Source organism: Meles meles, chromosome 9 (assembly GCF_922984935.1).
Source record: "Meles meles chromosome 9, mMelMel3.1 paternal haplotype, whole genome shotgun sequence".
NCBI lineage: Eukaryota > Metazoa > Chordata > Mammalia > Carnivora > Mustelidae > Meles > Meles meles.
The window spans coordinates 8,860,069-8,882,146 of NC_060074.1; the positions used below are offsets into that span (position 1 = coordinate 8,860,069).

At 41.4% G+C, this 22,078-nt stretch overlaps 1 protein-coding gene across 1 annotated transcript in view; it reads right to left on the reverse strand.

The window, feature by feature from the left end:
• Positions 1–20,651, reverse strand: part of HECW2 (HECT, C2 and WW domain containing E3 ubiquitin protein ligase 2) — a 307,281-nt gene extending 286,630 nt beyond the window's left edge. Inside the window, 1 exon segment of the mRNA XM_046019114.1 lies at positions 20,599–20,651. The gene's annotated coding sequence lies outside the window, so the exon portion shown is untranslated.
• Between the last annotated feature and the right edge of the window lie 1,427 nt (positions 20,652–22,078).

Genomic DNA, 22,078 nt, shown 5'->3' on the forward strand with positions numbered 1-22,078 from the left:
CCAGCTCTGCGCACCTCAGAAATACAGAAAGGCAAACAAACAAAACAGCAAATCCAACATAAGCAGTAGTGGTCAAAATGTTACTCATTAAATTATACCCCAAAAGGGCTTAAGTAAGTACCTTTCCCACCACCAGCTTTGCTCTGCCGTGTGGAGTCTTTTATGGCCACCAACTCAGCAACCCCCACTGTCGGGACAATCATCGATGCTTCTAACGTGGGAGCACCATGCTTGCTTTATCTACCAACGGCAGAGCCACGCAAGGCCCAACTAACCAGTGGTGCTGCCAGGACTTTGGGCAATCCCGCCCCCAACCACGCAGATGCAGGACGAGCTCTCCGGGGCTCACCTGCTGGATGCTTCCACTGGACTGATTCCCTGCTCGGTCCCTCCCAGCCAGAACCACCTGGCAGGCCAGCCTCCTCCCATGCCCAACACGGCGGTTAACTCCCCTTCCTCTAGGCACTGGGCAAATGCTGTGAGCTTCAGAGAAATACTTACAGGTCCACGCCAGCCCACAGGTCCCTGGACCTCTCCATGAAGTCGCACGGTGCATCATCCAACTTCCATCGCTACGTAATTCTCCCCTCCTTCCTCCACACCAGCGCTCGTCCACACAAGAACTCCAGTTCCTTCCCATTCCTTCTCCTGATGTTTCTCTCCTACTTGACTTACTGGTTATCTGTGAGTTCTTTGGGCAGAGTGTGTGATCACACCTTATCTATCAGGCACTAAGTTATGAGGGAAGGAGATTTTGGACATGACTTCCATGTTCAGGAACCATGTCTTTTACACATATTTTCTCATTTTCTCATCACAAAACTTTACAACCATCATTACTAACCATGTTTTTATCCACTGAGCTCAGAAAAATTAAGCAAGTTACTCAAGATGACAAACCTAGAAAATGTGTGAAGGCAGCCAACCGAGTTCTCATTGTACCTGTGAGACGCCGAAGTTACTCTCTTGCCCCAGCATTAGCTAACTGCCTGATGAATGGCTGGTTCCAGAGATTCTTATGTGTCGATGTTTGGTTACGTGGGGCCTCAAATAGCCTTTTGAGGGCTGAGTTACAATAACAAGAATAAAATACTCTATTAGCCAGACTCTATACTTGACTTTTTTTTAAAGATTTTATTTATTTATTTGACAGAGAGAGATCACCAGTAGGCCAGAGAGAGAGAGAGAGAGGAGGAGGAGGAGGAGGCAGGCTCCCCACCGAGCAGAGAGCCCGACACAGGACCCGATCCCAGGACCCTGAGATCACAACCTGAGCCAAAGGCAGAGGCTTAACCCACCGAGCCACCCAGACACCCGAGACTTTATACTTTAAAAAGAACTTTAAAAAGAACTTCAAAAAAATTTTTCAAACACCAAGAAAGAATTAATAAGGATAAAAACAGAATGAAAGAGAAACTAACTTGATTAATAAACAAAAGATGATACTGTGAAAGGAGCAAGAGAAGAAACAAATCAGAGGCCATGCCAATTTTTAGAAAGAAGGAAAACACAAATAAACAAGGCTACAAATGAAAAAGGGGACACAACTGCCCATTTGGTATTAAGAGAATAGTACAGATCTATGACAATAAACTTGGAACTTTAAACCAAGAGGCTAGTTTTCTAGAAAAATGGCAATGTATTGATTCATTCAGTGAATATTCACTAAAGACCTTCTACATGCCGAGCAGTGGGGCTATCACAATCAACAAAGAGATAAGGTTCTTCCCATTATGTAGACTTCCTTGGGGGGGGGTAGGGTTGAGGGGCAGAAAAAATAAATGTACGGCATGTCATATGGTAACACACACTAAGAAGAAGAACAAAGACAGTTGGTAGAGGGAGACCAGGAAGAAGGAACATCTTTCAAAGCAGTGGTCAGAGGATAGAGCCGTGAGGGTCAAAGGGGAAGGAAGGTGAGTGTACTTGGCTCGTTTAAGTACAATGGAGAGTAAACAGGTAACATCATCTGGTGTGTACTTTAAAACGAGGGGCGCCTGGGTGGCTCAGTGGTTAAAGCCTCTGCCTTTGGCTCAGGTCATGATCCCAGAGTCCTGGGATCGAGCCCCGCATCAGGCTCTCTGCTCAGCAGGGAGCCTGCCTCCTCCTCCTCTCTCTCTCTCTCTGCCTGCCTCTCTGCCTAGTTGTGATCTGTCTGTCAAATAAATAAATAAAAATCTTAAAAAATGAAATAAAAGAAGCATTCGAGGGGTGCCTAGGTTAGTCAGTCAGCTAAGCACCCAACTCTTGCCTTCGGCTGAGACCATGATCACAGGGTGACGAGGTCTGCCTGGGATTCGCTCTCCCTCTTCCTCTGCCACTCCCCCAACTCTCTCCCCCTCTCGAATGTAAAAGTGCATACAAAGTCAACATAAGAACCAAAGAGGTAAAGATACTGCAAACCAATAACTACACAAGAAATTAGAAGAGCCATTTAAAAAACAAACCCATTTACAAATGCACCAAAAATAATAAAACACCTATGAATAATTTTAACTAAGGAGGTGAAAGACCCGTACGTTAAAAACTATAAAACACTGATGAGGGCACCTGGGTGGCTCAGTGGGTTAAAGCCTCTGCCTTCGGCTCAGGTCATGATCCCAGGGTCCTGGGATCGAGCCCCACATCGGGCTCTCTGCTCCGCGGGGAGCCTGCTTCCTCCTCTCTCTCTGCCTGCCTCTCTGCCTACTTGTGATCTCTGTCAAATAAATAAATAAATATAATCTTAAAAAAAAAAACACTGATGAAAGAAATTTAAAGCAACAAAAGGAAATGAAAAGACATCCTATGTTCATGGGTTAGATGGATAAATAGTATCTGTTAAAATATCTACAATGTCCAAAGCAATCTACCAATTTAATGCAATCCCTATCAAAATATCAGCAGCATTTTTTGTAGAACTAAAACAATCTTCAAATTTGTATGGAACCACAAAGACCCTGAAGAGCCAAAGTAATCTTGAAAAAGAAAAAAAAAAAAAAAAGAAAGAAAGAAGGAAAGCAAAACTGGAGGCATCACAATTCCGGGCTTCAAGTTCTACTACAAAGCTTCAGTAATCAAAACAGTATGATGCTGGCACAAAAACAGATACACAGATCAATGGAACAGAATGGAAAACCTAGAAATAAACCCACATTTATCTGGTCAATTAATTTAATAAAGGAGGAAAGAATATACAATAGGAAAAGTCTCTTCAACAAATGGTGCTGGGAAAACCAGACAGTCTCATAAAAAGAATAAAACTGGACGACTTTCTTACACCATATACAAAAGTAAACTCAAAATGGATTAAAGACCTAAATATGAGACTTGAAACCAAAACAATCCTAGAAGAGAGGGCATGTAGTGATTTCTCTGACATTGGCCACACAGCAACATTTTTCTAGATGTGTCTCCTGAGGCAAGAGAAATAAAAGCAAAAGTATACTATTGGACTACATCAATATAAAGTTTTTGCACAGTGAAATGATCAACAAAACCATAAGGCCAACTACTGAATGGGAGAGGATATTTGCAAATGGCATATCCAATAAAGGGTTAGTATCCAAAACATATAAAGAACTTATACAACTTAATACCCAAAAAACAAATAATCCAATTAAAATGGGCAGAAGATATGAACAGACATTTGTCTAAAGAAGACATACAAATGGCCCCAGCCATATGAAAAGATGCTCAACATCACTCAGCATCAAGGAAATTTAAATCAAAACCATAATGAGATACGACCTCACACCTGTCAGAATGGCTAAAACCAACAAGACGAGAAACAAGTGTCTGCAAGGAGGCGGAGAAAGGGGAGCCTCTCACCCTGCTGCTGGGAGTGCAAACTGGCCAAGCCGCTGTGCACAACAGTGTGGAGGCTCGTCAAACAGTTAAAAATAGAAACTACCCTATGACCCAATATTTGCACTGCTGCGTATTTACCCAAAAAATACAAAAACACAAAGAGACACATGCTCCCCTATGGTTACCATTACTTCCAACAGCCGAATTACAGAAGTAGCCCAAGTGTCTGTCGGTAAATGAATGGATAAAGAAGACACACACACACACACACACAGAGGCATATTACTCAGCCATGAGAGAGAATGAAATCTTGCCACTTGCAATAACACGGATGGAGTTAGAGAGTATCGTGCTAAGCAAATAAGTCAGTCAGAGAAAGACAAATACAATATGATTTCACTCATGTAGAAATTAAGAAATAAACAAGCAAAGGGAAAATAGGAGGGAGCGGGGAGCAAACCAAGAAGCAGACTCTGACTATAAAGAACAAACGGATGGTTACCAGAGGGGAGGCGGGGGGGAGCTGGGGGAAAGAGTGATGGGCATTGAAGAGTGGGCTTACCAGGGTGAGCACTAAGTCAGTACGGAAGGGCTGAACCACTATATGGCACATGAAACTAATGTAACACTGTCCATTAACTATGCTGGAATCAAAATTAAAAGCTTAATTAAAAAAAGAAAACAAACAAACAAAACACCTCTAAAAACAGATGGGTCCCGGTAGCTTTAAAGGTAGCTTTTGAAGAACTGGTATCCCCTCTATGAAGTGCTTCTGAGCCTTTATGAGGCTCATAGAATATGGAAAACAAACCAGACTGATAACATATATGAAGGGCTCTCCTACTCACCTCCACCCCTCTCCCTAGCAAACACATAAACACACACACACGCGCGCACACACACACACTACACGCCAATGTTCCCCAAACCTCAGTCATTCTAGTACCATCTTCACAATTTTAAAACATCCAGATACCACCTACACTAAATACAAGTATTATTAATGTTCGTTTAAATTGGCTACTCTAAAAGATAAATTTTTATCATCAAAAATGAAAAAAAATATCACTTGTCAAATTGAATAATTGCACATACACGGAATTTTTAAAATATTTCTCTACATACTTCCTAAGAGTAGGTCACATTCTACCCATACTTGGTACTGAAATGCAGACCATATTTTAGAAACACTAATATAGGCCAAGCTTACTTATCACTCTACATATACAAAATTTTAAATATAATATTAGAAAATCTAATACAAAAGTGCTTCTAAAGAACAACATATCATGGTCAATCCGGTTTTATTCCAGAAGTGAAAGAATGGCTTACCATTGGGAAACCACTGGGAAATATTTCTGTGTGCCCATTAAACATAACGTATAGAGATACACACACACATGTTAATAAGGACACATGTAGCTAGACTACAGAGCACATTCGAAACCACTCATTATCTCTTGTAAAGTAAGTACCACCCAACTTACAGACAGAAAAACAGGCTGAGGACTGTCACGTAATACGTCCAAGGTCTTAGAGCTCATACTTTTAGAGCCGTGGTTCTCCACCAGAGATAGTTTGGCCTCCTGGGGGACATTTTTGATTGTCATGACTGGGTGACTGCTACTGGCATCCAGTGGGCCGAGGTCAGGGATGCTGCTGAATCTCCTACAGTGAAATACAGGACAATCCTGCAGGACAAATAACCAGTCCAAAACGTCCATAGTGGTAAGGTCGAGAAACTCGGGCTTAGAGAAAACGCAACATGGAACCCCAAATCTGCTTCCAGACCCGGGGCTCTTTCCCTCTTTTACACTGCACCCCCATCACTGAACTAAAACATAATTTCTATGGAAAAAAATGCATTTTGGATTCCATATAACCAACTCTAAAACTCACCTAAATGTTACACCTAAAGAGTCGTAATTAAGAGAAAGGCCAGTTCAATCCACAAGGAGTCTTCTTCCCAAGTGAAACGCTAAATCAGAAAAGGTCATGAATCCCTCCTACCACCAGCCAACGGGCAGAAGGTTTAAGAGCAGTTGACCAGGGCACCCGGGCGGCTCAGTCCGTTAAGCACCTGACTTTAACTCTGGTCATGGCCTCAGAGTCCCATGCAGGGCTCCCAACTCAGCAGGGAGTCTGCCTGCCCCTCGCCCTCTGCCCCTCCCCCTGCTCACACTCTCATGCTCTCTCTATCTCTCTCTCTCAAATAAATAAAATCTTTAAAAAAAAAAAAGCAGTTGACCAAAATGTTTGTTCAGCTATTTTATTTCCTCTGACATAAACATTTGTCTTTTGACTCCAATATGCTCTGGAAACCTAGGTTCATTGTTCCACACTGGCCTGGGAAATTTTATAATAGGCTGATGTTTTTTAAATACTGTTTGCTTATGTCATTTATACAATTCATGTATTAGAAGGGAAAAATACAGGACACTTTGAACAAGCAGGTATTTTTATCTCTCTGCAACTGTCTGGAAGTGTACCGCTTTCTGAAAAATGGAAGGCGACATAAATATGTTACTTTACTTTTCTTCAGTTAAATCTCATGACCTACTTCTTCTAACCTGTTTTCTACTCTCACACTACAACTGCAGAGAGGAGAAAAAGAACAGTTAGTAAGCCATCCTGTGTCCAACACAGAAGCCTGCACCCATCAATCTCTGGGTATATTCAAGACAAACAGGCAAAATAGTTCCACGCTTCCCACTGGTGCAGCTAAAATACAAATGAGAAAACTGAGCCAGTAAACACTTTCTTCAAGATCACAATTGAAGAGCCTGCAAAAAAGAAAAACAAAAAACCCTACCAGATTCTCACTGCAGCTGAGGCACATCGAGTGTTTGACTTTCAAAATGCATGGATTATAAAAAGCATCAGTGTGTGTGGAGGGATGTGTGTGGGATGCGTAGGCAGGGGTATAATAGGAAAGAACAGTATTTTGGTTCTTGAGCAGATTTAATTCCTTCATCCCAACCTCCCACTAATATTTCTGCGAATATGCAAATTACCCCAGAACGTGCCTCTCCAACCTTCCCCCTCCCCTTCTGTCTCTGCCCTCCGGTCCCTCTCCCCCCAAAGGCATCTCTGGGGGGGAGGAGCATCTGGTTTCTTTCACTCCTCCCCCATTTTCCTCCTCCCCAAGGAGAGCTCCATTACTCCCTATGGGATTTCTTTTCATGAATACTTTCATCTTGAGCTTTCAAACAACCACAACTATTGCTCTGTTAAAACATATTTCTACCAAAAATGCTTTAGGACAGAAGTAAATTATTAAATGTTTAAATAAGCTTCTGGCTTGAGCATAGAAAAATAAAAATAGCTTAGTAGGGCTGTAAAATTTTCTTTAAAAAGATTCCCTTAATTGCTATCCTTCATAATGCTTTAAAATACAAAACAAAAAAATCAAAACCTCCAGCTCTCAACACTAAAGACACTGGCTTTTAAAAAAGGTAGGATTTTAGTAGTTATTTTCCATAAATACGGGGATTATTATATTATTTTTTTACTTAGCCATCTATTTTTTTTAATGGTGTGATCAAACCCCAAAAGAGCTTATGGACAAGCAGTTCTAATTATTGTGTAGCCTGCAGCTTTAATTAGTATGAAGCTAATTTAATGGTGACTTATTTTCCCCTCAGAATTATAACCATAAGCAATTAGTATTGAGAGCCTGCCTTCTTGAAAATCTCTAAAAATTAGACTTTGAAATCTGACTGATGATAATATAAATACAGTAAATAAATTGTTTTGAAATTATAAAATATTATATTCCTAAATACAAAATCATAAGCACCAAAAATATAATTAATATGCTTATAAGACATCAATCAATATTTCCATTCATTTTCTGGGATAATTCAGTAAATAATTCAAATAGCTTTTAACTAGGATTGACCAGCATACTGCACACTGCATAACTGCAAATCAATCCCACAAACGCACCCTCAAGCCTACTGCACCAATACCTTCATTCCATTCAGCCACCAAATATGTCCAGTGTATGCCATGCACGATAGTAGGGGGTTAAGAATTTAGTGGAAGACAAAGCAGAAATGGTCCATCAGAGAGCATACAGTTTGCCATTAAATAGTAAGCATATAAATAAGTATATAAGGGGCGCCTGGGTGGCTCAGTGGTTAAAGCCGCTGCCTTCAGCTCGGGTCATGATCTCAGGGTCCTGGGATCGAGTCCCGCATCAGGCTCTCTGCTCAGCAGCAAGCCTGCTTCCCTCTCTCTCTGCCTGCCTCTCTGCCTACTTGTGATCTCTCTCTGTCAAATAAGTAAATAAAAAATCTTTAAAAAAAATATTAAAAAAAAAAATAAGTATATAATTACAAGCTACAATTAAGTGCAATTAAAGAAACAAAAATGCTATTAAGAATATTCCAGGGGCTCCTGGGTGGCTCAGTGGGTAAAAGCCTCTGCCTTCGGCTCAGGTCATGATACCAGAGTCCTGGGATCAAGTCCCGCATGGGGCTCTCTGCTGAGCAGGGAGCCTGCTTCCTCCTAGCTCTGCCTGCCTCTCTGCCTACTTGGGATCTCTGTGTGTCAAATAAATAAATAAAATCTTAAAAAAAAAAAAAAAAGAATATTCCAGAATAAGGGATATACAAAGGCAAAACCAGAGGTATTGTAAGATTAGCACTGCATGAGAAAAATGTATAAGCCAAAGGACAGAGCGGTAAGAGGCAAGTAGGTAGAGGTTCATAGGTGGAGGTTTCTAAAAAGGCCAGTAGGAAAGTAGGGGCAGAGGAAGGTTGAAGTTACAGTAAAGCGAACAGCACCATTCAGAGAATCAGGACAAAGGGAACATGACGTCAGCAGTGGGGCAACCTGAGAGATTCTCTTTTAAATGCTATCCTTCCCCACAGCCTGCTCACTAGACATTCTGTGGTGCAGGAGAGACTTTTTTTTTTATAAAGATTTTATTTATTTATTTGACAGACAGAGATCCCAAGTAGGCAGAGAGGAAGGCAGAGAGAGGAGGAAGCAGGCTCCCTGCTGAGCAGAGAGCCTGATGCGGAGCTCGATCCCAGGACCCTGAGATCATGACCTGAGCAGAAGGCAGAGGCTTAACCCACTGAGCCACCCAGGTGCCCCAAGATTTTAACACATTACTCTGGACCAGACGTCCCAAACCCCAATGACCACAGGGGGCAGGCAGATGAAGAAAAGTAACAAAGCAGCTGCCATGTGCACCTGTGTGCAAGGTGGGGACGGTGGGAGACACAGGTGGGGACCAGCACTGACTGATGTCATGTGGAGACGCAGGCCCCACATGGGGCCAAATATTAGGGGATTTTTTTAAAGATTTTATTTATTTATTTGACAGAGAGAACACAAGGAGACAAAGCAGCAGGCAGTGGGAGAAGGAGAAGCAGGCTCCCCACTGAGCAGGGAGCCCGATGCGGGACTTGATCTCAGGACCCTGGGATCATGACCTGAGCCAAAATCAGACGCTTAATGACTGAGCCAACCAGGCGCCCAAATACTAAGGGTTTTTAATGAGATGCCAGAAGTCTGGATTTTTTGCATATGACACATTCCAATCTTTTAAAAACTATAGTGGATCAATAAATCAAGTTTAGGACTACCATTTTGTAACCTTCTCCAATATTTTACTTCTGCTATCTATGGAGAAAAGATTTCTCTTCTTAAGTCTTCAACTGGTTTTACTTTTTAATATACCACCAACACACTATTGCAGACTAAGAAAACAAACAAAAAAACTGTAAGACAATCCATTCCGCTATTACTGACCTTTATTCTTTAAGCCTAAAAAATTCATATGTATTTTAGGCATGAATAACATTGACTATATTTCTATCTTTCTTCGAGAGGCAAGTTACTTACTACAAAATTGTTGAAACTGATTACTGATAAAGGATGAAAATTAATGTAAAAAATAGCAGCATTCCTTGCTTTAACTTTGGATAAAAGTTTTTAAGGGAATATCCAGAGCTTGCTGAATTGCTATATCTTTTTCGGGGCACCTGGGTGGCACAGTCCGTTGAGCGACCGACTCTTGGTTTTGGCTCAGGTTGTGATCTCAGGGTCATGAGATCAAACCCCACATCAGGCTCCACGTTCAGTGGGGAGTCTGCTCAAGATTCTCTCTCCTTCTCACTCTGCCCCTCCTGCTCACGCACTCTCTCTCTCTCAAATAAATAAATAAGTTTTTAAAATATATATATCTTTTTCCACTCTTGTAAACATGCCTTCTGTGAGACTGGTTTCTCTACAATGAGTGTTATTAAAACAAAACCTTAAACATTTTGGGTAGACATGATGCCTTGTCAGTAGCGTGTCATCTGTCCAACCTGGATTAGGTATGTTCACAAGCAAGAAGCAAGCCCACCAGGAGAATGAGAACTATAAATACTATGTACACAATCTACATTCCGAGAGTGGAGACTACTCTTGCACTAACAATCATCTGCTTAGTTTTAACTGCAGATCAAGGGTATGAATGTGGGGCACTGGGTGGCTCAGTGGGTTAAGCCTCTGCCTTCGGCTCAGGTCATGATCTCAGGGTCCTGGGATCGAGCCCCACATCGGGCTCTCTGCTCAGTGGGGAGCCTGCTTCCCCCTCTCTCTCTGCCTGCCTCTCTGCCTGCTTGTGATCTCTCTCTCTCTGTGTCAAGTAAATAAATAAAATCTTAAGAGAAAAAAAGAAAGGAAAAAAATTTTAAAAGGGTATGAATGTAATAACAATTCTCTGTGTTAATTGCTTATACATATACACATTTTCAGAAACCTGTATGATTTTCATAATTAGAATTGTCAGAATTTTTTTCTCTTTTCCTATGTTAGGTTTGTTATTATTGAAATCTCACTTTATGTCTTAAAGCTAATAATAAAAAGTCTGTGCTTATATTTTGTATGTGCAGTTCCTATCTTATTTGTCTAGTAATTCAGAGTAGCAGTCTACAACATACTGGAAATTAAAAAAAAAAAAACAAAAAAACAAAAAAAAACTGGTCCTTCGCCACAGATAATTGGAGAAATACTGATCTACCCAAGACTGCTAGAAAACAAGCCAGAGTTATTTCAAACCTAGATTTCCCTAGGGCTCTATTTTTCCAGAACTTCAGGACATGTGGTCTGGTAATAAACAAGGCATTCAGTCACAGTGAATCACAGAATAAGAAAGGTTTTGTAAGCTAATCTGATCGGTAAGGGCCCAGGTCTTTTAGTAAGGGTCTGTGAAGCTAGGTACAAGCCACATGTCTCATTCCTCAAGCTCACTACCTGGTAGTATTTTACGAAATCAAGTCATAAACTAAATTCAGCCAAAAGTACATTAGCAAGAAGGCACCAAGCCTGTCTGGTAGCTCATGCATCATCCCGTTTTCTTCCTCAGGTACTTACTACTACTCCCCAAGGTAAAAGAAGCTCCCAGAAAGACCCAAAGACCTAGATGGCAGGACAAGCCCTCCTGGGAACACCGAACCTGGGGTGACTCCCGGGCCTCCCACGGCTCATTCATACAATTCCCAACCATTTCACGGATGAAAAATTGTTCCTGACATCCCTGAAGCTAATTAAATCCTCTGGTATACGTTTCTCTAACAGTATTTGACATTCTAAGTATCCAGTACCGAAGGTGTTAATTCCTTACTCGGGTGCCTGAAACGATAAGAGCCCGTAAGGAAAAAATTAGGCAAGAATCACGCCGTTTATACCGAAGCACTTCCAAAGTAAATTATATACATACAACATAAAGATCTTATTCCAACAGTTCTACTGAAATAGTCTCTGTCTGACGACAGGATGCTGAGGATAAACCTTCAACACTCGCTCATCTCCCATTTTAACAAAGAGCAAAAATTTGGTTTAGGGTCTTTGGCAAGTATCAGTATCCAGCTAGAGGAGAATTACATTGTTTCCTTTTCATTGTAATGACTGTGACGGCCTTAAGACCTTCTCTTAACCCTGGAATAACATAGAGCTACCTTTTAAAATAAATTCCCTTAAGCTAAATAAAGGGTAAACAGAAATATCCGATAATCAATAGTAAAGGCATATGATGTAAAAATGTGTGAAAATTGTTCTGTCCTAAATTATGAGCCCTCCCAACTGACCACCCCTGCCAACAAGGCCTGGGGCACATAATTTCCCGTAATTCCACCTCAAAGCATCCCCCAGGCTATCCTGTAGGGTAATCTGTCCTTACTGGAACGCTTTTTCCTTTAACACCCCACACTTCCATGTTTGTGTCAATCAAATTTTAGCATTAACAAAGGAACGGAAGATAACTTTCATATACATCCAGGAAAAGATGACAGAGACTGAAATCCACTGTATTAACATAGCTATCAAATTGTGGACTCTTTTTTCCTTTTCCCTATTTTTCAAATTTTCTGTAATGTTGTTACAGGTCTTTCACAATCCAAAAATTTGTGAAAAAAAATTAAATATAACATTAAAAAATACATCTAATAATAAGCCTGATGTGATGGGAAAGGGGCTACAGAAACCAAATTTATAAAACTTAAGTGGTGGTGGCTTGCTTTGCGAGAGGTTTCTGTGCATCACTGTGGAGAAGTCCTTTAAAGAGTTCACATTAAGATGCTCCGTGGGATTCTTAATTCCCCTGTGCCATACCCCACCCTTCCCCACTAATTTAAAACCCAGCCTCAGCTCAGCGCCGTCTGCCCTCTTGTCTGCCTGGGTGTCCCCTCTGTATCTCTGCCTCTCCCAGATAGGCCTCTCTGGCTCACTCCTCACCAGTCTTCCCACAATGCTTGTCCCTCTGTTCCCATGGAATCGGCGTCTGTCTCCAATACCACTACGCGCGGAGCCTGAGAATCAAGACGTATCATTTCTGCATGTCCCCAGCACCATGTCCAGATCCTAGCACCCAGAGGTAAACTCAACCCATGTCTGGCCTCAAGACTGGAATTGATTCAATTGACGACCACTAAAAAAATACAAAAATAAAAAATAAAAACCCAGAAAATACATTTGATATTAATAATGACTACAATGTATTTAAGAGTTTTACATGCATCATCTCAGTTACTATAACCTTTAGCCCTCCAAGGTATCCATCACCTTCCTGTGCTACAGATGAGGCAACAAGGCAGGGAGAGACCACGTGGTGTGTCCACGTCCAGTCTCCAAGCTGGAGACGGTGGTGTGGAGTCAAGCGTGAAACTCCCCCCATCATGCGAAACTGACTTTCCTCCTCACCCAGTTCTACCTTCTCGGGTTTACCAGTAGAGCAGACATGCAAAGCCACTGTCATCAATCTCTCCCAGAATTCAGGTTCAGGAATGCAACAACTATACAAATAATAACAATAATAATTTAAAATAAACAGAAAAGGGGCACCTGGGTGGCTCAGCGGGTTAAAGCCTCTGCCTTCAGCTCAGGTCATGGTCCCAGGGTCCTGGGATCGAGCCCCGCATCGGGCTCTGAGGAACACTCGCACACTTTCTGATTTCTTAAAAACATAGAAGTATAAAATTCCGTAATGAATTCCACTTAGAAGTAGTAATTTATGTTAGCAAACATTCTGTCTCTTTGTCTCTTAGTTCTTGAAATCAGTCCAGTGCACCCCTGATGGCAAAAGGCAAAAGCATCTCTGAAACACTCAACAGAGAAAGATGGACACAGTCTCAGACTAAAGCATTTCTGATATTTCCCTTGTTTGGGGGGGGGGTCACAAGGTATTTAGATGTAAAGAAAAAATAACATTTAAGTAAAAAAAAATCGGTATGATAGGAATTATGGGAACTAGGCATATTTACTTTGTGTGCTTTTCTATATGTCCTACAAGTGAATAAACTACTATTTTATTAATTAGGGAAGAATTTGGTATGAATTTTTAAAAGGACTAAGGACCTCCTTTCATAAGTAATCTATATAGCACCACCTAACTTAAACAGAACTTCAATATAACCAAGTGTTAGATTACCCGGAATTTACTTTAAAATAACACAGCAGAGCAGTATGAAATGTGTGTGGGGGTTGGTTTTAGTCTCCACCTGGCCATTTACTGAAAAGAACCACACTCCCCAAGGCAGCTGGTTCTCTCTCTTTCCAAATCACATTGGTGGTTTTTGTTGTAGTGTTGTAGATGTTAGAGACAAAATTTCATCAATAAAATTAGCAGTGGTTAAGATGAATAAGCTGATTTCTTTCATGAATCTGGTGCAAAAGTCTAATGACTAAATGCAATGTGATATTTTGGATTGGATTCTAGAACTGATAAAGGATATTAATGAAAAAAAGTCTGGAGTTAATATGAATACACCAATGTTGATTTCTGAGTTTTGATAAATACAAAAACTCTGCATTTGCTTTGCAATTGTCCTACAGATCTCAATTTATTACAAAAATTAAAAATTGAGTGAGCATGTAGAATATGACATTAAAATTGGAACCTTAGGCTTGATTCTTAAAGGCCCTGTGTATCAAAACTGTTCCAAGGGACACGTGTCCGCACAACCCAGATAGCTAGCAAAGTCTTCCTACTAAAATATGATGTATCTGCCCCCAGGAAAATCTACCAAGTAACATGCACCTGAAGAGCACACGAAAGGAAAGATAAACGTCTTTACAGGCAACGGAACAAAGTCTGAAATTCCTTTCATTATAACCCAGGAAGAAAGTTACTCCTAATTATTGGAGTTTAGAGATATTTGCCAAAACATATGAACCTATTAGTTGGGCATAACCAGACCCATTTGTAATGTAATACTCAAAACGGTTTTTCAACTGTAGTTTCCAAAGACGAATGTGCATTGGTGTCTCATGGACTAGCATAACAGTTAACGGGGGAGGCAGGGGTTTCGGCTCAGGTCATGATCTCATGGGTCATGAGACTGAGGTCTGCAGCAGGATCCATGCTCAGCGGGGAGTCTGCTTGAAGATTCTCTCTGCTCCCCCCGCACTCGTGCCCAGCACATACTCTCTCTCTCTCTCAAATAAGTAAATCTTTACATGTGTGTGTGTGTGTGTGTGTGTGTGTTTCAAGCTAGCGGCAACCTTCCCATCCATTCCTTCATGCTGCTCATATCCCTATCCAATGGTCATGTGACACATGAACATGGAAAGAATTCAAGCAAAAAAAAAAAAAGAAGAAGAAAAGAGCATCGTTCCATTGGCTCTTCACCCGTGAATACTGATGATGAAGGAGACAGGTGATGGCGATCGGACTAGTGGTGATGACTCTATGTTCACCCATATTTCCAAATCATGTGAGCCATTAGTTAATAGGTCAATTCCTCCCTCAGCAAATATGATACAACTTTTAAATACATCCCTTTACATGATTCGATTGCAAAAGTGTGAGATGCGTTATCAAGCAATTAATTCAATATTAACACTGGTGCCTAAATTACTGGAAATTGGCTAATGCATGGAAAACGGAGTCAAATGTATTATTTTTTTATTTACCAAAATTAAATTACAGAACAGCAACATTATCACCATCCTGTTCTCTACGCAGGAGGTACAACACACTCAGCCTCTCTCATTGACAAACTGTTTGTTGCCTGAAGCGACCAAAAGCTAGTTCCAAAGTCCGTGCTGAGTGTCTGGAGCAGAAACACAGCAGCTAGAACCCTGGTATATGGGCTTTATAATCCTGGGTTCCACCAACCAGAACATGATGCTCCTTTAAAAAGCAAAACAAAACAAAACAAAAAAGAAGGCTTTTCTATTGTGCATATCCAAGGCATTGTCAACACATCACTGCTTCATTGTTCTGCCCATTCTTCATCAGAGAAACCACAGTTAAATGATGAGGGCTTCTTTCCCTTTTTCTAATAAAAGCCAGAGGAGAGAGAGTTCCATGTCCTTACTACTTTTCATTTTCTGGAACTCCAAATTCACTCTTTAATAAATGTTTCATTCAAAGGACTGAAGTAAAAACAAAAGAGACCAGTTAAGTGTCAAGTATCTGGAAATTCTGTGGCTTTCTCCGATCTGTATTAGTGAAATGCCCCCAAAACTGTCAAATGAAATTTCACTTATCTGTGCACAGTTGTGGTTACCCAGGACTAGAAAAATGGTTTGACTAATGAGAGCAGTTCTGGCCATGACAGTAATCGTTTTCTCAGAAGCAGAAATTGAATGAGGCTAAGGGTTATAGCCACATGTAAAAACCATGCCATAAGGAATCAATGTTCCCGCACATAATTGAACTGTAACATTTAAGAGAAAAAGAATACACTGGGACTGCCAGAGTAAAACCATCCTACTAAGTAAGGACTCAAAGGGCTGTTAGCTTCTGTGGATTCCCCATGTGATGCCAGGAACAATCAAGAATGTGAATTTGGAAGGGGAAGATGATCATGGATCCAGGAGGAAAAATACTGTGACCATCACTCTTCACCCTTCAGTAAGTGACTGAACTTTGTGTCGTAACAGGAACTCAAATAAATTTTTATTTTAAATATTTATTACAAATGCATTTAAAAGACGTTTTATTCTTACTACAACGGGGTCAAGATAGATTCTAGTCCTGCCGCTCTCTTCGTGTTTCTGGGCAACTTAAAATTGACTTGAATCTCATTTTTTAACCAACCCCACATCCTTTCTCATCTAGATTACAGCAATAACCTCATTGCCCCCAGCCTTCCACGCTGCCCACCCACTCACTCATAGCATTAAATGAGGACCACCTTTCTCAATTGCAAATTTAATTCCCTTCTTTCTAATGGCTTCACATTTACCCTTGGATAAATCCTAAATTCCTTAAAATATAGTGAGATGGTATTATATGTGTATGTGTGTGTGTGTATATATATATTTATATCCTATATTTCCTCCTGCATACATAGTATATAGATTATTATATATTTTATATATATAAACAGACACATATATATTATATATATATGAACACGAAACTATCAGTTAACAATTAAAGCTCCCTAAGTAAGAGTTCATTCCTGCTGGCACTGAAAAGACCCCATTCAGGTATCCACCCTCTAGAAACTACCCTTCTATGGGATGAAAATAAACTCGTTTTGTTTGAGCTACTGTAATTTGTGGTCTCTGTGTCGCTGCACCTTAAATTATACCCTACCTAATACTACACCCAGTGACTTTTAGCTCCTTAAATACACCATATTCCCTCTTACCATGGATTCTCTGCGCTTGTCCTTCCTTCCCTCCACCTGGAACTCTCCCACCTCCTAGCCTTCATCTTGCAAACTCCTACTTCAGTCCTCTCTTCCTTGGAGAGATTATCCCTAACCTTAAGCCTAGGTTCCGTTCCCCTTGACATTCCAAAAGCAGAATTCATTCTGACTTCCAGCTATCACTTTAGACACCAGCAGTTAATTTATTAGTATAAAGGATGCCTGGAGTTGTTTTTCTTTGGTGAAGTGGATGATAAAGATAAAAAGAATTCGAGTACCAGAATGACCTTTACAAATAGAGCTGTCTAACCACCCTGGCCTGTCAACCAATTGCAGACAATTTCACGGGAGGAAAGAAATTGGCCTTGTTTGAGCAACGGTAACTGGGAGGACTTTGTTATAGCAGCTAAGCTTGTACCTTAACAAATGCACTCAACACGTCCGATGGTTTTCAGATCTATGAGGAGCCCATGTCCTTCTCCCCTGTAAGTCCTTGCATAGGCTATTCCCTATGACCGGAATATTCTACCACTTCCTACTGCTCGCCTAGCTAGCCATCAGCCTCCAGATCAGAGCGTAAAGATCATCTTGGACAAATCCTCTCTAACCTTGAGGATCCATTAGATCCAACAGAAGATCCTGCACCCCATCACCATTATCTCAACACATTTTACTGCCCTTTGTTCTGTAACGATCTCCTTGCTTCAAACACTATAAGCTCTTGGCAGACAGAGGCCACTTCTCACTCATTTCCTGCTGCCCTGGCAGCACCAAGCAGTGGGTCTGGTACCTAACACAGGATCCGGGACACAAACCTCCATCTTGACCATCTTAAGAGATCTTGTCAATTACCTTATCACCGTCTAGACCTATCTCCATATTTTATTTTATTTTACTTCTAGTAACACTAATGAGAAGGAAAGGGGAGATAAAGTGGTCGAGAGAGAAGGAAGGAAAGAGGAAGAAGAGATTAGTTTGGCATAATTTGGCATGGCTTAGTAAACCCTCCCGTCTATGTTGCTCCCCAAAACATCTTGCTAAGAAAATACATTCAAAATATTTAGAGTTAAATAGCATATTGTTTCTTTAGCTATAATTTTTTTCAAACCCATACTATATAATTTACATGATGTGGAGACCAACTAGAAGCCTTCTTACTATCTCTTTCTTTTTTTTTTTTTTTAAAGATTTTATTTATTTATTTGACAGACACAGATCACAAGTAGGCAGAGAGGCAGGCAGAGAGAGAGAGGGAAGCAGGCTCCCTGCTGAGCAGAGAGGCCGATGCGGGACTCGATCCCAGGACCCCGAGATCATGACCTGAGCCGAAGGCAGCAGCTTAACCCACTGAGCCACCCAGGCGCCCCCTATCTCTTTCTTTACCTTCGATAGAACTTCAGTTGCATCTTAACTCTGAAGACTACGACAGGTGCTTCGTGAGCATGTTTTAATTCTTCCGGAAGACAAAGATTGGACAGCTGATCTTCTGGCACGCAAATAAATTATAATGTTGCAAAAATGTCCAAACTGAAGTCACCTTATCCTTTGTAAAGAAACTAAGAAAGACCCCTAAATAGAATTAGCAATCAATGACCTCTACCTACTTCCACAGCTATGTTCCTAAAAGACAAGTGTCTGTCACTGATTTGGGACACTCTCGAGCCTCTTTCACAATATGAAGCAGCCCCAACCACCACAGATGAACGCTGCACTTTGAATTATTTTGACTCACAATCAGGGTGCGTGGGTGGCTCAGTGGGTTGAGCAGTTGAATGTCTGACTCTTGATCTCTGCTCAGGTCATGATCTCAGGGCCCTGAGACGGACCTCAGTTCAGGCTCTATGCTCAGTGGGGAATCTGCTTGAGATTCTCCTTCTCTCTCTGCCCCTCCCCCTGCCCGCTCACCTTCTTTCTAAAATAAATAAATCTTTAAAAAATTAAATTATTTTGACTCACGACAGCCAAAGCACAACTTGCCTTTTTTCCCTTACCTTGTATTTCACGTCCCTTTCCATATTCCTGCTTTTCCCCTTCAATTTTAAGCCTGTAGGACAGAAAACTCCCATTCTCTAATCTCAACAAAATCATATTTATTCTTGTCTGTGCACAAGAAAAGGGATATACAGATGTCATCTCATTCTTGGTTTTGCTTGAACAACGTGTTCAATTAGGCGAGCAGCTCTGTCGCTGTCACTGACACCACACTGACTCCTCTGGCTCAGCTCACCCCACTATCAAACAGTAGGAGGTCAATTCTCGATCGCAGAATTTAACCACACGCCCAAGATGAAAGCTTTACAACATCTCCAATTCTTGCTCTGCATCCAGAACAAGAAACCAAATTCTGCTTAAGCCTCAACTACAATACTAGCCCTGTAAAAAATGACTATTGGACATCATCTGTAACCATCTAACCTAGCACATCTGCTCTTGTGACAGCAGGGATCAGCTGGGTTGAGGTGTTTGTTTGTTTGTTTTGTTTGTAACTGCACTCTGATGTACTGTTGCACACTCTTCCCAGAATCCTGCTTTCATTTGTTTTTACTGTCAATATGAGTCTGCTAAAAAGTCCCAACTTTGTGTCCTAAACCAAATGAGATCAGCCAATTGGAAAGCAGCATGCACAAATTTGAAAATCAGCTATTTATAGTCCTGTTTCCCAGACGTGTTTCCTGACCACAGGAAAGGTTCAGTCTGGCTATAAATCAGTCTCCAGTAGGTGTCAGAAGCTCCTGTCCTTGTGCAACACAAAAAATCTTTACTCTGCTTTGTTCTTAATGTATGCAGCTCTTCCCTGCCACGCACACACCAAGCCACTCCTATGTCAGCATTAATGCAGAGGAATCAATTATTAGTAGCAACATCCCCCGAGATCTCAATTCAGTGAGTACAAAACATCAGAGGGAATGTGTTACTTTTCTCCTCTTTAAATAATACATACCAAGGGGCCATGGAAGAATCTTTGCAGCCTTGGAAATGAGAACGGGGGTTGAAACGATAGTCAAATCCCGTTCTAGAATTCTCTTCTGCCTCACTCCATCAGCCATAAATATCAGATGAGAGGCTGCATATTCTGGTGAATGTAGGCCAGCTGCTGTGACGCAGGAGGGAGATTTGGGCTTTGAGATATAAATTTTTCAAAGAACTAAAAGTAGCTCCCAAGAACCTGCTTAAGACAACCTCAGCCTCTGACAGCATTTTCACTGTCAGTCTGACTGGGAAACAAGCCGGGGTTCATCTGCTGCCTCCCATGGCTTCACCGGGCTGGAAAGGGTTAACTAGAAGGACTGGGGCACAACGGGGCTTTTCTCGCCACAAAATGTCTGAGGGCAAATACCAAGAGCAAATCCTGTTTCCATCGCCACATAGTTCGGCACATCTAAATGGGGATATTTTTGAAGCGGCAAACAGTAAATTAGCATAGCAGCTAACTCCTCAACTAACTAGTCTTCTTCAGAATTTGCACAACAAAATGACTAGGAAGCAAACAAATCGTCAACACAACTCTTCTTCCACTGCTAAAAAAGCTACCCCTAAAAAGCCATACTTAAAGCTTCAGGCCTCATTTCTCGCAGCATTCCCAGAAGAGGGAAAACAGATTTCCCAGTCTGTGAAAATCAGTGCTGCTTTCAGCACGTTGGTAAAGACTTCAATTGCAGAAACATAAAATCAGGATCATACTAAAATAGAAAGGGTTGGTCCTTACCACCAATGCGAGACATACAGACTGTTCACCATGCTGGCTTTGTTATTTAAGAGCTGCTTCCAACGTGGTGCAGAGGAAAGGACAAGATTCCAAATGCATCAATGTTCAGAAATTTTATACTGTTCCACATCACATTCACATGCCACAGGCAGAGTCTGGGTGCCTCTGCTGTAATGCCTCGCATAATGCACCGGATGATCTGCTAAGGCAAATTACAAGACAATTTAATTAGAAGACTTAGCCCCTAACCATACACCTTTCTAGGTCTGTCTCTGGCAAACTCAACCCTAAATGTATACCTAATAGCCCTGGCTATTCTCCACACCATGCCCCCCACCAACCTCGCCCCACCCCCCACCACCTCCCCTATCTCTAAACGCTACAGTCACTTTGGAAATACAGAGACGATGTAAGTTCAAAAGCAGCAAAAGTCAGAGAAAGTACAAACAGCATAGACTAGACATCTTTTATATTGTCCCTTCACTTTCGTTCAGACGGTCTGAGATTGCTCATTTCATGATGACACATTGCCTCAGATCTCATCAATTAAAGATTTGAGTCAACAAGAATTACTTGTTTAAAACAAAAAAACAACCTTCAGGGGAATCACTACACTATGAAGCACTGAATCAGATTGCTTTCTACTCTAACGTTTATCAGAGAACAACCACAGAGGGAAGAAATGGACGAATGAGGCTTAATACTCTGGGAGCACTTTAGAACAATCTGGAAAGGTAAAGTGGACTGTCAGGAACCATATGGCATCCTAAAAACTCAAGCTCCCTTTTTCTAAATGACCGGTGTCGGCTATGGAGGACACACAGAATAAATTAACGATTAACAGTTCTTGCAGAAGGTAACCTGATAAACACTCGGACGTTTCTGAGGAATATTCCCGGACCCTCCAGCTTATCCAGTTCTGAGTTTATGAGTTTCTTGGTGCACCTCGGTGCATGGCTTGCCACTGTGAACTGTGACAGCCGTGGCAGCAATCTGTATGAGGGGCTACTGCAGGGGCCACAGGACCACAGTGAGAGCTGCACTAGAAAAATCAGAAACGTCAGTGGACACTTGCTTTCCAGAATGTGTCTAAAGCCCATAAACCTTAAAAGCTGGCAGACCCGGCCTCACAAAATCTCAGCTGCCCCCATCAACTTCCAGACTTCTTCCACTGATAAGCAGAAAGAGAAGTAAAAAATACGTAATAACTTCTTGAAAACCATTGATCTTGCTATTTGGTGCCTAGAACCCCTCCAAGGACTCGCCTCCAGATGGAAGGGAAAAGATTACACACCTCAAAAAGCTACGTGGCAAATGATCGTCAGAAAGCACAAAATCCAACTTTCTGGACTAGAAGCTGAGAGCTACGGGGTCAGTCACCCCCCATATAATCTGCCAAATGGCCACTGTGCTTATGAATAAAGCGAGCCCCGATCCTCCGAGTTCAAGTCCTGACTTCGCCTCAGCGGTGGTGCTGGGG